This window comes from Rutidosis leptorrhynchoides, chromosome 7, assembly GCF_046630445.1.
Source record: "Rutidosis leptorrhynchoides isolate AG116_Rl617_1_P2 chromosome 7, CSIRO_AGI_Rlap_v1, whole genome shotgun sequence".
In the NCBI taxonomy this organism is placed as follows: domain Eukaryota; kingdom Viridiplantae; phylum Streptophyta; class Magnoliopsida; order Asterales; family Asteraceae; genus Rutidosis; species Rutidosis leptorrhynchoides.
The window spans coordinates 238,410,404-238,421,531 of NC_092339.1; positions in this window are offsets into that span (position 1 = coordinate 238,410,404).

The following is an 11,128-nucleotide window of genomic DNA, read 5'->3' on the forward strand; positions in this document are numbered from 1 at the left end:
CAAGATAAAGTATGGATTAGTGACCTTGCGTGTTTTATGTTAAGATGCCAGTCATCACTTATGTGTATGTGTGTGTGTCATCATCATAACATATTCTTTGGTTAATCATACTTAAGTTTATCGTTTAGTGTATTAACCCACATTCAACCAACATTTTCCCCCTTTTTGATGATGACAAACCATACAAGTGATGAGGGACATTTTGCTATAAATACGTAAGTGTTAACAATCACTTGTATCCATCTTTCTCCCCCTTTTGTCGAAGCAAAAAGGTTAGCTCCCCCTGGAACTAAGCTCGCCCTTAGAACAAAACTCCTCCTTAAATTGTGCACGTTGGAAGAAAAAAAAACATATATATTAAAACACAACAAGCACTCATTTTATTCAAATTAAGCACGAAATACAGATAGAGAATACTCATCTTATTTAAATTTACCCTTGTCTTTGCCCTCAAGTCATGATAATCTTTGACCAAGTTTTAGAATGTTTGCATGAATTTAATTGTTTTGTCCTTGTGTCGAAAGAGAACAAAAATTGGGTGGATTTTCAAGAGGAGGTTCTTGGACATGCTTGGTTGAAGCTTTGCATATTGGATATGAAGAGACTTGAATGGAATGATGAAATGGAGATGTCATTCCAACATATGCGAAAAGCTTGGTTAGATGGAGACCGTGGGAATGTTGACTTGAATGTTGCATTCTTGATGCCATGAAGTGTGCAACATTCACATTTGTGGAGTTCAGAAGACACCACATGAAGGTAACTTCATTTGCATCAAATCGATCTAGTAGCTCCCCCTTTCTGTAAACATTTGCAGTAATGATCTGTTGCCAAAGATCACACGTTGATGCAAGATGTTGACAAAGGAATCCATCCTTTTTGATGAATTCGGGTCTAAGAATTCCGTTGCACATAATGTCTAGTGCATTATCTTTCTTTACCCATCTATGAAATTCATTGAACGAATTTGGTTCTAGAAAGAATGTTCGACCGTAAACTCAGCCGTACAGTGACAGATTTTATATTTTTGCAAGCAAAATCTATTTAAGCACACAATAGGCATCACATAGGCAAGATCAACTTAAGCAAAAAATAAACATCACATTACTAGTTATTTAACACATAAGTGTTTTGGTGCCAGCAGTTAAGTACTTCACATATTACACAACTAGAGAGTATTTTCCCAAATACACAAGTTATGACCTGTTACAAGAAATTGTTTTGACAAATCACTTCAATGCTTTCTTGATCCTAGAATGATTTTCACTTATCTCTTCCTCACATTTCAGAATCCTGTCAATCTTGGTTTCAAAATTTGAATTAATAAATTCTTGATGTTCCTGCAAGATTGCTTCTTCATCTTCTATCTCCTCTTCATCCGATTCTTCCTCTGGTTGATAGTTCTCAATCTCTTCGAGATCCCCTTGAAGACTTGATCTTCTTCCACGAGAGGATTCTCCCCGACGACCACTTTGAATGATGGTTAACTTATCTAATGGCTCGAATGAAGGTTGCTGAACAATAGCGTGAGTCACTTTGAGATAGGTGAACAAACTATTCAGATGCATTCCATATGGAAGAGATCTGGTTAATTCAGTCATTAGATTGCTTATTCGGGATGCCATCAGAAACGCCACATTAACCTTCACATCTAGTTCAATTGCCCACATGATAAAAATCTGGGTGACATGGATGTTAGCATGGTTTCCCAGCCTACAGTAGATGTTGTGGTCAATGATTTTGTTCAAGATATCCAAATCTAATCGGAGATCCTTTCTGGTTAGTCCTTTGGATAGGATTTCTGAGTGATTGGCATTAGGATTGCAAAGTAAGGTTAGTACTTCGGTAGCTTGAATACACCCAGGAAGATGTTCTAGTTTGTGTCGTCTACTGTAGAACTCAATTACTTCAGTGGGAACACCCAGAATTTCACCAAACGTGCTGAGAGGATAATCCCACCACTCTTTGTTGAGATGAAATCTTATCATCTTAGTTTCTGTGTTGAAGCTAAAATTGGCATAGAACTCTCTTATCAACTCTGGATATATAGGCCCATTGATTAGAACAAACAAACCTAGATCCCTCTGAAATAGCTTGTCAACTACTTCAGGGAATGCTTCAAGATTTACGATTCTTCCTTCTGCTATTGCTCTAGTTTTGATCCATTTCTTGTTATAAGTTGTGCGTTGTCTTGCATCAGTTGGAGGATTATATCTATTCTCTCTTCCTCTAGATTGAGCATCTCGGGTCCTTGCCATTTTCTACACAATGACACTTCAAATTAATTCAAGATGCATAATTCAATTCTAGGCAACATGTTTTGCAAACTTTAATTATCATCAATACTTAGGTGTTTTGATGTTAATATTCTTCACATTTTCACTCTTCATTAGTGTTAATGAGTTTGCAACTAGATTAGGTTTTTCACAAAGTTCATATGTGTTCTAGACTTTTGAAATCATCAACACATGTTTTGACATTCAACATTATTACACTCAATTAGTAACAATGTTATTCATATCATATGAACAATGCTTCTATGAAAATCTAATCTAGATGTATAGTGAACCCTAGAATCGTTCAATGTTAAATCAATGCATAGATACAAGCTAATCATTACTACAATTGTTTTCAAATTGTTCTTCAAGAGCAATTTCAATTGTTTGCATCAATTTAGGTTTTGATTCATTCTAGTTAGGGTTTCTTCATAACCCTAATTCATTATACAAACACAATTGAATGTTAGGAAAGCAAGGATTAATCATACCGAATGTAGGATTTGAATTTGAAGGAATGCGTGTTTTTCTTCGTGTGGTCGATCTCCTCAGCCGTGTGTAGGTGTGTGTGTTTTGAAGTAGGTTAAAAGGAAATAATAGTGAGGGTTTAGTTTAAATTAAAACTGAATCAGACCACGCACGGTCGAAGCACGGTCGACCGTGGTGTTAGCCGTGTAGATATTTTTCCACGAACAGGGCAGGGGTCTGCGGTCGAGTACATGGTCAGCCGTTGTACTGCCGTGGATCCTTCTGATCACTCGTTTCTTCACTTCTTCTTTCTTCAAGCGCGTTTTGATGATTCTTAGGTTCTATAGAATACTTGAGGACAAGTTTTCTTTTCCTAACATTGAGTGATTACATTCTTCCGATGTTTAATAATCAATGACACGTAATATACTATATCTATACGTATATATATATATATATATATATATATATATATATATATATATATATATATATATATATATGTTCAATCACACATACTATACACAAAATGCATCAACCTAGTATTTAGCATACAATACATGTTTTCACATAAACACACAATCCTAAGGCAAGTAACCTTCCTACACTTAATATTTTAAAATCATTTTTCAAAAAACAATTTGCATTTGTAAGAAAAACCTTTCTTTTATACAAAGTCTTTTGAAAGGTTATTCTCATTAGCATTTTGATCATTGATTTTGATTGATTTTAAGATTACCCAATCCTTGACTTATCTCTACCATGGAATTACTAGCTTGGTCCATTTTTCCCATAATTTCAATTTTCCTAATAATAGATAATGGACTTTGATTACAAGATTTGTGTTTGTTAGAGTCGTGGCATACATTAATTTCATGTTTTCCTCTTGACGAATCAAGTTTTCTTTTCAAAGTGTTATTTTCATCAATTAGAGCTTTGTTAAGTTGTGTAACTTTGTGTAATTATTTCTCCAAAAGTTTTACTTTGTCACGACTACGATCATACACAAATTTAATAGTCTTGTAATCATCTAACAATTCTTCATAATTACAAGGATAGAATACATGTACCTCATTGCAATCCATGTTGGAGACATCATCTTCTTTGAATGGAGATTCAACCTCTTCTTCACTTTGACCATCTTGATCCATGTCATTCCAAGAGCTCATGAGGCAAAAGTCTTCATTTTCATTCAACCCTTTTGCTCGAAAATCACCAACCCTTTCATAGCCCTTCTCTAATCCTTTACCCTTTAAACTCTTAGAGTTTAAATCTTCTTGAGAATATAGTGAGTCCCAACATTCTTTTGCACTTTCACATGAGATTATCTTTAATCTTTCTTCACTAGGAAGAATTTCATGAAGTAGTGAAATTGCATCAAATTGTTTCAAAACATCATAGTTTTGAAAAGTTTGCTTTACTAGTCTTGAACTAGCTTGTGGTACAAAGTCTCCTACTTTGATTATTCTCCACAAGTAGTAATCCTTAGATTTAAGGTAAGACTCAAATCTTGATTTCCACACATCAATATTCATCTTATCAAAGATTGGTGCTTCTTTCACCAATTCTTCCAAGTATCCCATCGTTTGAGTTGATCCGAGAATCGTTGACTCAAGTTTTTGCACGAAACGAATTGTCACGCTTTCACGATCGTTTGTAGCGCAATGATTTGAGCAACTACTCTGATACCAATTGTAAGTAAGTAGAGGGGGGGATGAGTAGTTACTTAATACGTTTTTAACAATTTTTTGATTGATCACCAAATTCGATTTTACTTTGATCAACCAATTCAACTCAAACTTAATGTGTGTGGTGTATATGTTCAAAATGATAAATGAAGTAATGTAAAGAACATAGACACAAGGATTTATAGTGGTTCGGGTGGATGTTAAATAATCCACCTTAATCCACTCCCCGATTACACTAATCGGGATTTGTTGCTTCACTAAGCACTTTTCTCCAAACTCGGTGGAGATCCGATTTACAAGTCTTCAATCTTCTTTAGTAGACAACAAACCTAATCTTTCTATCCCTTCAAAAGATCAACTCTAACCTAGATCAACTTGTCTTCACCTTGGACAAGTATTAATCTCCAAATAAGATTAATCAACTTCATAAGTCTCTTTAAGGAAGTAGATCACTAAGCTAGCCTATGCTTCTACTAATTGAAGTTACAAGACTTATACACTCTGCAATGATGATCCTAACACAATACTAGGACATACATTACATTAAGTAAACTCACAAGATAAATGAATTTGATTAGTAAGTTTACAAAAGTGGCAAACCCAACATTCTTGGAGAAGTGTCTTGATTGATATTTAGGGAAATTTCAGATTGGTCAAGACTTAGTTAGTCACTTTAATGCTCTTAGTTCAATTCTAAAGGCTAGTCACTATATCATTAACTTCCTAGTTCCAATTAATCTCAAGTCATGTTTTATTTGAGTTTAGTTAGGGATTAATTGAATAATGTCTCTATAGGATAATCATGAAGTATGTAGAGACATTTGAAATGTCCCGTTCTTATTGATTAAAAACGTTCCATATTAATTGATTTCGTTGCGAGGTTTTGACCTCTATATGAGACGTTTTTCAAAGACTGCATTCATTTTTAAACAAACCATAACCTTTATTTCATCAATAAAGGTTTAAAAAGCTTTACGTAGATTATCAAATAATGATAATCTAATATATCCTGTTTACACACGACCATTACATAATGGTTTACAATACAAATATGTTACAACAAAATAAGTTTCTTGAATGCAGTTTTTACACAATATCATACAAGCATGGACTCCAAATCTTGTCCTTATTTAAGTATGCGACAGCGGAAGCTCTTAATAATCACCTGAGAATAAACATGCTTAAAACGTCAACAAAAATGTTGGTGAGTTATAGGTTTAACCTATATATATCAAATCGTAACAATAGACCACAAGATTTCATATTTCAATACACATCCCATACATAGAGATAAAAATCATTCATATGGTGAACACCTGGTAACCGACAATAACAAGATGCATATATAAGAATATCCCCATCATTCCGGGACACCCTTCGGATATGATATAAATTTCGAAGTACTAAAGCATCCGGTACTTTGGATGGGGTTTGTTAGGCCCAATAGATCTATCTTTAGGATTCGCGTCAATTAGGGTGTCTGTTCCCTAATTCTTAGATTACCAGACTTAATAAAAAGGGGCATATTCGATTTCGATAATTCAACCATAGAATGTAGTTTCACGTACTTGTGTCTATTTTGTAAATCATTTATAAAACCTGCATGTATTCTCATCCCAAAAATATTAGATTTTAAAAGTGGGACTATAACTCACTTTCACAGATTTTTACTTCGTCGGGAAGTAAGACTTGGCCACTGGTTGATTCACGAACCTATAACAATATATACATATATATCAAAGTATGTTCAAAATATATTTACAACACTTTTAATATATTTTGATGTTTTAAGTTTATTAAGTCAGCTGTCCTCGTTAGTAACCTACAACTAGTTGTCCACAGTTAGATGTACAGAAATAAATCGATAAATATTATCTTGAATCAATCCACGACCCAGTGTATACGTATCTCAGTATTGATCACAACTCAAACTATATATATTTTGGAATCAACCTCAACCCTGTATAGCTAACTCCAACATTCACATATAGAGTGTCTATGGTTGTTCCGAAATATATATAGATGTGTCGACATGATAGGTCGAAACATTGTATACGTGTCTATGGTATCTCAAGATTACATAATATATAATACAAGTTGATTAAGTTATGGTTGGAATAGATTTGTTACTAATTTTCACGTAGCTAAAATGAGAAAAATTATCCAATCTTGTTTTACCCATAACTTCTTCATTTTAAATCCGTTTTGAGTGAATCAAATTGCTATGGTTTCATATTGAACTCTATTTTATGAATCTAAACAAAAAAAGTATAGGTTTCTAGTCGGAAAAATAGGTTACAAGTCGTTTTTGTAAAGGTAGTCATTTCAGTCGAAAGAACGACGTCTAGATGACCATTTTAGAAAACATACTTCCACTTTGAGTTTAATCATAATTTTTGGATATAGTTTCATGTTCATAATAAAAATCATTTTCTCAGAATAACAACTTTTAAATCAAAGTTTATCATAGTTTTTAATTAACTAACCCAAAACAGCCCGCGGTGTTACTACGACGGCGTAAATCCGGTTTTACGGTGTTTTTCGTGTTTCCAGGTTTTAAATCATTAAGTTAGCATATAATATAGATATAGAACATGTGTTTAGTTGATTTTAAAAGTCAAGTTAGAAGGATTAACTTTTGTTTGCGAACAAGTTTAGAATTAACTAAACTATGTTCTAGTGATTACAAGTTTAAACCTTCGAATAAGATAGCTTTATATGTATGAATCGAATGATGTTATGAACATCATTACTACCTTAAGTTCCTTGGATGAACCTACTGGAAAAGAGAAAAATGGATCTAGCTTCAATGGATCCTTGGATGGCTCAAAGTTCTTGAAGCAAAATCATGACACGAAAACAAGTTCAAGTAAGATCATCACTTGAAATAAGATTGTTATAGTTATAGAAATTGAACCAAAGTTTGAATATGATTATTACCTTGTATTAGAATGATAACCTACTGTAAGAAACAAAGATTTCTTGAGGTTGGATGATCACCTTACAAGATTGGAAGTGAGCTAGCAAACTTGAAAGTATTCTTGATTTTATGAAACTAGAACTTTTGGAATTTATGAAGAACACTTAGAACTTGAAGATAGAACTTGAGAGAGTTCAATTAGATGAAGAAAATTGAAGAATGAAAGTGTTTGTAGGTGTTTTTGGTCGTTGGTGTATGGATTAGATATAAAGGATATGTAATTTTGTTTTCATGTAAATAAGTCATGAATGATTACTCATATTTTTGTAATCTTATGAGATATTTCATGCTAGTTGCCAAATGATGGTTCCCACATGTGTTAGGTGACTCACATGGGCTGCTAAGAGCTGATCATTGGAGTGTATATACCAATAGTACATACATCTAAAAGCTGTGTATTGTACGAGTACGAATACGGGTGCATACGAGTAGAATTGTTGATGAAACTGAACGAGAATGTAATTGTAAGCATTTTTGTTAAGTAGAAGTATTTTGATAAGTGTATTGAAGTCTTTCAAAAGTGTATAAATACATATTAAAACACTACATGTATATACATTTTAACTGAGTCGTTAAGTCATCGTTAGTCGTTACATGTAAGTGTTGTTTTGAAACCTTTAGGTTAACGATCTTGTTAAATGTTGTTAACCCAATGTTTATAATAACAAAATAGATTTTAAATTATTATATTATCATGATATTATGATGTACGAATATCTCTTAATATGATATATATACATTAAATGTTGTTACAACGATAAACGTTACATATATGTCTCGTTTCAAAATCATTAAGTTAGTAGTCTTGTTTTTACATATGTAGTTCATTGTTAATATAATTAATGATATGTTTACTTATCATAATATCATGTTAACTATATATATAACCATATATATGTCATCATATAGTTTTTTTACAAGTTTTAACGTTCGTGAATCACCGGTCAACTTGGGTGGTCAATTGTCTATATGAAACCTATTTCAATTAATCAAGTCTTAACAAGTTTGATTGCTTAACATGTTGGAAACATTTAATCATGTAAACATCAATCTCAATTAATATATATACACATGGAAAAGTTCGGGTCACTACAGTACCTACCCGTTAAATAAATTTCGTCCCGAAATTTTAAGCTGTTGAAGGTGTTGACGAATCTTCTGGAAATAGATGCGGGTATTTCTTCTTCATCTGATCTTCACGCTCCCAGGTGAACTCGGGTCCTCTACGAGCATTCCATCGAACCTTAACAATTGGTATCTTGTTTTGCTTAAGTCTTTTAACCTCACGATCCATTATTTCGACGGGTTCTTCGATGAATTGAAGTTTTTCGTTGATTTGGATTTCATCTAACGGAATAGTGAGATCTTCTTTAGCAAAACATTTCTTCAAATTCGAGACGTGGAAAGTGTTATGTACAGCCGCGAGTTGTTGAGGTAACTCAAGTCGGTAAGCTACTGGTCCGACACGATCAATAATCTTGAATGGTCCAATATACCTTGGATTTAATTTCCCTCGTTTACCAAATCGAACAACGCCTTTCCAAGGTGAAACTTTAAGCATGACCATCTCTCCAATTTCAAATTCTATATCTTTTCTTTTAATGTCAGCGTAGCTCTTTTGTCGACTTTGGGCGGTTTTCAACCGTTGTTGAATTTGGATGATCTTCTCGGTAGTTTCTTGTATAATCTCCGGACCCGTAATCTGTCTATCCCCCACCTCACTCCAACAAATCGGAGACCTGCACTTTCTACCATAAAGTGCTTCAAACGGCGCCATCTCAATGCTTGAATGGTAGCTGTTGTTGTAGGAAAATTCTGCTAACGGTAGATGTCGATCCCAACTGTTTCCGAAATCAATAACACATGCTCGTAGCATGTCTTCAAGCGTTTGTATCGTCCTTTCGCTCTGCCCATCAGTTTGTGGATGATAGGCAGTACTCATGTCTAGACGAGTTCCTAATGCTTGCTGTAATGTCTGCCAGAATCTTGAAATAAATCTGCCATCCCTATCAGAGATAATAGAGATTGGTATTCCATGTCTGGAGACGACTTCCTTCAAATACAGTCGTGCTAACTTCTCCATCTTGTCATCTTCTCTTATTGGTAGGAAGTGTGCTGATTTGGTGAGACGATCAACTATTACCCAAATAGTATCAAAACCACTTGCAGTCCTTGGCAATTTAGTGATGAAATCCATGGTAATGTTTTCCCATTTCCATTCCGGGATTTCGGGTTGTTGAAGTAGACCTGATGGTTTCTGATGCTCAGCTTTGACCTTAGAACACGTCAAACATTCTCCTACGTATTTAGCAACATCGGCTTTCATACCCGGCCACCAAAAATGTTTCTTGAGATCCTTGTACATCTTCCCCGTTCCAGGATGTATTGAGTATCTGGTTTTATGAGCTTCTCTAAGTACCATTTCTCTCATATCTCCAAATTTTGGTACCCAAATCCTTTCAGCCCTATACCGGGTTCCGTCTTCCCGAATATTAAGATGCTTCTCCGATCCTTTGGGTATTTCATCCTTTAAATTTCCCTCTTTTAAAACTCCTTGTTGCGCCTCCTTTATTTGAGTAGTAATGTTATTATGAATCATTATATTCATAGATTTTACTCGAATGGGTTCTCTGTCCTTCCTGCTCAAGGCATCGGCTACCACATTTGCCTTCCCCGGGTGGTAACGAATCTCAAAGTCGTAATCATTCAATAATTCAATCCACCTACGCTGCCTCATATTCAGTTGTTTCTGATTAAATATGTGTTGAAGACTTTTGTGGTCGGTATATATAATACTTTTGACCCCATATAAGTAGTGCCTCCAAGTCTTTAATGCAAAAACAACCGCGCCTAATTCCAAATCATGCGTCGTATAATTTAGTTCGTGAATCTTCAATTGTCTAGACGCATAAGCAATCACCTTCGTTCGTTGCATTAATACACAACCGAGACCTTGCTTTGATGCATCACAATAAATCACAAAATCATCATTCCCTTCAGGCAATGACAATATAGGTGCCGTAGTTAGCTTTTTCTTCAATAACTGAAACGCTTTCTCTTGTTCATCATTCCATTCAAATTTCTTCCCTTTATGCGTTAATGCAGTCAAGGGTTTTGCTATTCTGGAAAAGTCTTGGATGAACCTTCTGTAGTAACCAGCTAGTCCTAAAAACTGGCGTATGTGTTTCGGAGTTTTCGGGGTTTCCCACTTTTCAACAGTTTCTATCTTTGCCGGATCCACCTTAATACCTTCTTTGTTCACTATGTGACCGAGGAATTGAACTTCTTCCAACCAAAATGCACACTTTGAAAACTTAGCGTACAATTCTTCCTTCTTCAATACTTCTAACACCTTTCTCAAATGTTCACCGTGTTCTTGGTCATTCTTTGAGTAAATAAGTATGTCATCAATGAAAACAATGACAAACTTGTCAAGGTATGGTCCACACACTCGGTTCATAAGGTCCATGAACACAGCTGGTGCATTAGTTAAACCAAACGGCATGACCATAAACTCGTAATGACCGTAACGTGTTCTGAAAGCAGTCTTTGGAATATCATCTTCTTTCACCCGCATTTGATGATACCCGGAACGTAAGTCAATCTTTGAATAAACAGACGAGCCTTGTAGTTGATCAAATAAGTCGTCAATTCTCGGTAGTGGGTAGCGGTTCTTGATGGTAAGTTTGTTCAACTCTCGGTAGTCGATACACAAC